Here is a 5,726-nt window from a genome sequence, read left to right as displayed (position 1 = left end):
CTGGTGGTAGCATAAAAACACACACAAGAGAACAGTATACAGGCACCCCACACTGCCTGTGGCCAGGCTCCCAGAGGGTATTTGTTGTGTAGTGTGGAAGAGCTGGTAATGGGGAGACTACCAGAGATACAGAAAGGCAGCTGCTTTGGTTAACACTGTGACTGTTGTAGAGGAAAAATTTAGGGATGACTAAGGGAGGGAAAAGACAAAAGGAAAAAGATGCTTAATGTCAAAGGGCTCCAATGCACATCCTGATTTTTAGTATCAGCCCTTTTGGGTTTACCCACATTTCTATGGAATAATTCCTCTGTGGAGGGAGAGAAAGGAAATGTAGTTCTGTAGGCTATATGCCAGAATATTCAGGACAGTTGTAGATGATTTATAACTTAGAAAAGACACTGAGATCAGTGCTTGGACCACACTGGCTCTTTCTCTATGACAAGGCACAGGTCTATATAACGCAGAGGGATTAGGGCCTATCCATCCATTGAAGACACTCATGAGACATCAAGATTCTGATGCCAGGGAAAAAAAAGTTCCCACTTACTGCCTCCTGGCTCTGCCTCATGAGCTGCAGCATATCATGTGCACCACTAGTGTTTTAGCCTCTTTATTTGCTTACAAAGCAGATGTTTGACAGGCAAAGAAATAATTCCTTCAAGATCTGCAACAGCTGTGGCCAGCATTCAGATAAGAGGCCCAATATTTCTACAGCCATCCAGCCAAGGCCTTATGCAACTTGGTTAAATTGCCTTTTGAGACGCTGCCTTGCCAGCTCGAGTAAGTGGCAGATACCTCTCTATGGGAGAAGAAATAAGTCTTTTGTTAGACGTCAATTTGCTTTTCCTTTGGGCTCAAATTTTGAAACACTTTATTTTTTTCCTTTGTATTGTTTTGGGAAGGTTTTCATAATGTGGAGTCTTCGTGCATCCAAACACGTGCTGCTCCTGCCCCTGCCAACCTTCTGTGCTTTGGTGTGGAGGCACGTCAGCTCTGTCTCTGTATGAACACAGAGCCTTCCTGAGGTCCATGGTGTTGAATGTCCATTTTCATAACCCTAGACCTCCTCCTGTCTGCCTGACACTGTTTACTCTGTGCAGGGTAGAGTCTACAGTTGATGTGTGAAGTTTAAAAGATTCTCTTTCCAGAACTAAATTATCATTCTGTGATCATTCATTAAGGAAAAGAGAAACCAGGCTGAACTCATCAGTATCCTTTGGGTATCTGTCAACAAGTAAAGGAATGTCCCAAGACAATTTTGCACACAAAATGGAAAATGTGGGAAGATATAATACAGAGGTACTTACCCTCTGTGGACACAAGCCGTCAGCAGTAGCTCAACACTGACCTAGCATTGTACCTACTTAATAAAGCAAACCCAGTGTCAGGAATCAGTGCATGGTCGTGCTGCAGGTTCGGCTCTTGCTGGTTAAAATATGTTTTTGCTATAGTCCACATCTATGGTATCATCACAGCTTCTTGGTTCACTGAAATCACATCTGACTCAGAATTTAAACACAAGAGCTGAGTACGTGGGGCAACAGCAAATCTACCTGGCACATTTCACCTGTGTTTTTGGGATGCTAGAAGTAACAGAATATATGCTGATGACATGGAAGAGCTGACACCAAAACAGATGGAATTAATCCACAGATCTTTAATTAGGAACACTATGGAAAAAATGAAGGTAGAACAAAAACTTACAAATTTCCAGTGAGGAGCTGAGAATAAAACTGAGCTTTATCAGTTCAGACACAAATTTCCTCAGGCTTGATTGCTCTGGGAGTGGTCATCGCAAAGGCAGATCTAGGAAATAGAACAAACATGAGTGAAGTTCAAAACAACAGCACAGGACCACTCTTTGCAAAACAGGAGTCACAAAACAGTCAACAGTCAAAGGAACTATTAACACTTCACCCTTCTATTGCACCTCCCTTTGAAGGACTTCAACAGACATATGTCAGATTGTGATTCTTTTACTCATGTACATGGCTATCTATGTGACCTCGTTTGATTTTATGGTTCAAAGCAGTATCTGAAGTACAAAGGGATCAGACTCCTGCCCTAGCTGATCCCATGTCAGTCAATTTAGGATTGTTTTTTACTGATGAAAACATCGAGTCAATAATTACTGACACTTTCTCTTGCCACTAGTCTTGATATTCAGAGTCCAATGTAACATCATTAAAAAACCAGAAATCTGAAGATGAAGGTACTAGTCAAGGAAAAATGGAGATCTACCTGAGGTGTTAAGCACTGCTCTCAGTGGTTGATACACTGCACACACAACATTACTTACTGCATTAAAAGGTGTGAAGATCTCTGGCCTGCTCTTACACTTGGTCTTTCAGATTCAGATGAGGGATCATCTTAGCTTTTCCTTGCACTCATGTGAAAGGTGCCTGAAGACAGGCCCACAGAGGTGTGGGTAAGCTGAATCAGGAGCCTGTTCTGTGCTACCCTTCCCCCTTTCTGAAAGAAAGGTCAACCCACAATGGCAATTCCACGGTGAGTAAAGTGGTGATCATTAGATCATCATAGCGTGGCATACTCCTATTGTTGTCATGATCATCCTCATAAAGAAATCTTCACGAGGCTTCTCTTGGGTGTAGCTGTCATTAATAAGCATTTCCTCTTGCAATTTATTTCAGTTTGGTTAAATGATAATTCCACTAAGAAACAGTGCCCATAAAGCAATGGTATGTATAACATGATCCTGCAGATGGTTAACATTTAAAAGAACTAAAAACATCTTAAATGCTTTTAGGGACATTTCACAGTAGTGAGAAATGAAATTAGATTAGATGGATTGGATTAGAATAATTTTTTTCTGGCCTATACTATTGAGGATTTCTAGGAGCTTGAGATCACATTGTGAATCCATTCTTTGAAGTGGAAAGAAATGGATCAGAATTTCCTAGAGAATTTCTGCTGTTTCTTTAATTCCCAGGTGCAAATTTTGTTAATTCTTCCCCTTTTAGACCTCTTCTCTGAATTTTAAGTGAGTGTTTAGAGAAAGTCCTCCTGAGCTCTGGCCAGGCTTATTGAGGTAGGGACCGCCTGTGTGTCCCCTGCCTTTACAGCACCTTCACAGTCCAAGACTGGGGCTTCTCTACTCTGCAATGATCCAATCAACATCTCTGAATATTCATTAGAATCTTTCTGACTTTGTGTCATGTTCAAGTGCTGAAGTGCCCACTAATACCAGAGATGCTTCAGTGTGGGAATCAGATCCAATTAGTACCTTCATGTTTCATCCAGTAGGCCACATTTTGAGTCAAGGCAAGCAACTGAAATGCTGACCAAGGGGAATGGAGTCCTCTTATTTGTCTGTGGCACAGATCAACTCAAACCATAGCTGCTCAAGAAGATGAGAAAGAATGCTTTGAAGCGCCAGTGCAGCCCTGGGAGCTGTTTCACAGCAAATATCTTCATTGTAGTGTTTCTCTTTACTCAAGTATTTCTGTTTCTTGGTGGTTCTCATTGATGGTGTTTTAGCTTACAGAGGTTCTTCAGAATGGTCAGGATCTTCCCTTTCCCTGTACAATTGCTCAACATGGTCACAATTTTGAGACAAGCTGTGTTAGTCAAGGGCAGAACTTTGACTGCCATGCTGGAATTTTGCATTTGCAACTTTTTGATTTAACTCTCAGGTCAGACATCTAGCTGATATATGTAGAAATAATCTTCTGTGGACACAACTCAAATGAATCTGAGTGTCCAATGAGAGAATTATTGTTTGCAACTGATTGCACTTAGAGTTGCAACACAGGGGAGAGTGGTTTTTTGCTTTTTTCCCCCCCCTCGTCGCCTTTGGAAATTTCACAACCTACAGTTAGCCAGACTCTGAGTCTGAGCTGAGGATCTTGCAACACTGGTTTATCTATGCCACTGAAAAACAAATCTGTACAGTGTCATAACTTTCATTGATCCACCAGGCTGGATCCAAGCTGATAGCAGATCCGATGCGATCTCAGGCAAAGAAAAAGAATAAAATCAGATCTGTTGATTCAGACTGATGTGGAATTGCAGCCTGGCAGCACACAAACAGACTGCATGGCCCAAAACTTCATTCAGGACAAACTCTGACACAGTATAGTAAGGCAGACATGTCCCCATCACAAACAGAAAGATTCTAGTCTCCCGGGACCTGTGAGGTACAGCCAGAAGAGGTACTACAGACTTCCTACAGTGCAGGGTCTTTGAAAGCTACAGCCCAGGGCCAGAGACCCAGATGCTCCTCATGCAGATAACCTCACATAATCAATGTTCACTAGTCTTGCTGATGAGCTTTATAAATGCTCTCATTGATGCTCTTGGCATATATGACCTGGTTAGTTTTGTTTGCATTTTTCTCTCTATTTATTTTCTGCTACTACATTAATGTAGTCCTCCCTACACTCTTGGCTGGATCTGTCCCATGATCTTGTTAATGATGTCACGAGCAGGGTTATGACCACTTGTGACAGCACATGCAAAAATAACCCTTCAGGAAATAAGGAAGCCACTGGAAGGACTGACATACCAGGAGGCAGGAATCCCACTTCTGTGCGAAATGTCCCATGTCAATAAAACGTTAAAGAGGAGGAAAAGTACGTGGAGCGTAAGGAGCTCTGCATCGAGCATTGGATTTTCCTTTAAATCTCATTCCAGGCTCAACAGAGACAAAGGATCAGGTACTTCACGTTGTTTCATCTCCTTTGTTCTGCATTCTTGAAGGGAACAAGTGAAACCACGAGGACTGACCTTTCCTAGAACCTCTTCCGCTTTTCCTGGAAATCAGTCTTCAGTCACATGATAGGGTTTTACTGCTCTTTAGGAATTCCAGATCCTGAATGAGGCAGACTGTAAACAAGGAAACCTGACACCTCAAGGACAGAAGGAGAGAACAAGATGTCCATAGCCACACTGGAGTGTTTTCAAGGACTGCGATGTGTTCTGTGATTTGTTTATAAATGTACCTGTCTCTGAGTGTACACACACATCTATACACAGTCCTACAGAGTACATACTATCATTTTTTCTCCCATATCTCTGAAAGCAGAAAGACTCAGTCGTAAACAAAGTGGTATTCTCCAGGACAGGCACTGCTCTTTCAGCCCAGTAGCTATCACAGCCCTCCCCTTGTGTCTGCAGCTCTGTGGTTTCAAACCCAGTTGTTTTCTAGGATAAGGCAGGGATTGCAGGGCCTTGTTTGTGGGTGCGAGCAGGTACATGAGCACCACAAGCTGTCACTCACTAACGGCCTCTTTTGGCTAGTTGGTTATTAAAAACCAGTCCGGCTTTTAAGGACCATAGCTGACTTTGTGGCTGCTGGAAACAAGACATGGGCTGGGTGCTGAAGGGCAAACAGATGATTTTTTTGGCAAATAAGAAGCATGATTTAAAAAAAGAGATGGAATAGACTCTTCAAAATGCACAAGGAGAAAAAAGTAACTTGGACAATCGGGGTAGCAGTTGGATTGGTATACCACACCACTGAAACCCTTGCCCAGCAGGAAAATGATAACACAGGAAAAGCTGAATCTCTACACTAGAGCATGTTCTTTCTTCTCCAAGTCAGATGCAATTTACAGTCCTGTGCCAAATGTTCACATTAACTGCAAAGAGCTCCTTAATCCTAAGACATTTTCAGTCTTAACATTAAACAGTTACCCCTTATCAGAAAACTAAATACAGCTGAAACTCACCCATAAACAGGGTCAAAAATGGCTTCTTCTCCCTCC

At 42.2% G+C, this 5,726-nt stretch overlaps 1 long non-coding RNA gene across 1 annotated transcript; it reads right to left on the bottom strand.

Moving 5' to 3' along the window:
- Positions 1-1,633: 1,633 nt before the first annotated feature.
- On the bottom strand, positions 1,634-4,943 carry LOC116792521. The gene is made up of 2 exons (XR_004359161.1): positions 4,747-4,943; positions 1,634-1,806 (listed from the first exon to the last, which is right to left on the bottom strand). It is a non-coding gene; the product is annotated as an uncharacterized LOC116792521 (long non-coding RNA).
- Positions 4,944-5,726: the final 783 nt, after the last annotated feature.

Source organism: Chiroxiphia lanceolata, chromosome 11, assembly GCF_009829145.1.
Source record: "Chiroxiphia lanceolata isolate bChiLan1 chromosome 11, bChiLan1.pri, whole genome shotgun sequence".
NCBI classification, from domain to species: Eukaryota; Metazoa; Chordata; class Aves; order Passeriformes; family Pipridae; genus Chiroxiphia; species Chiroxiphia lanceolata.
This window is presented reverse-complemented; position numbering and strand designations above follow the sequence as displayed.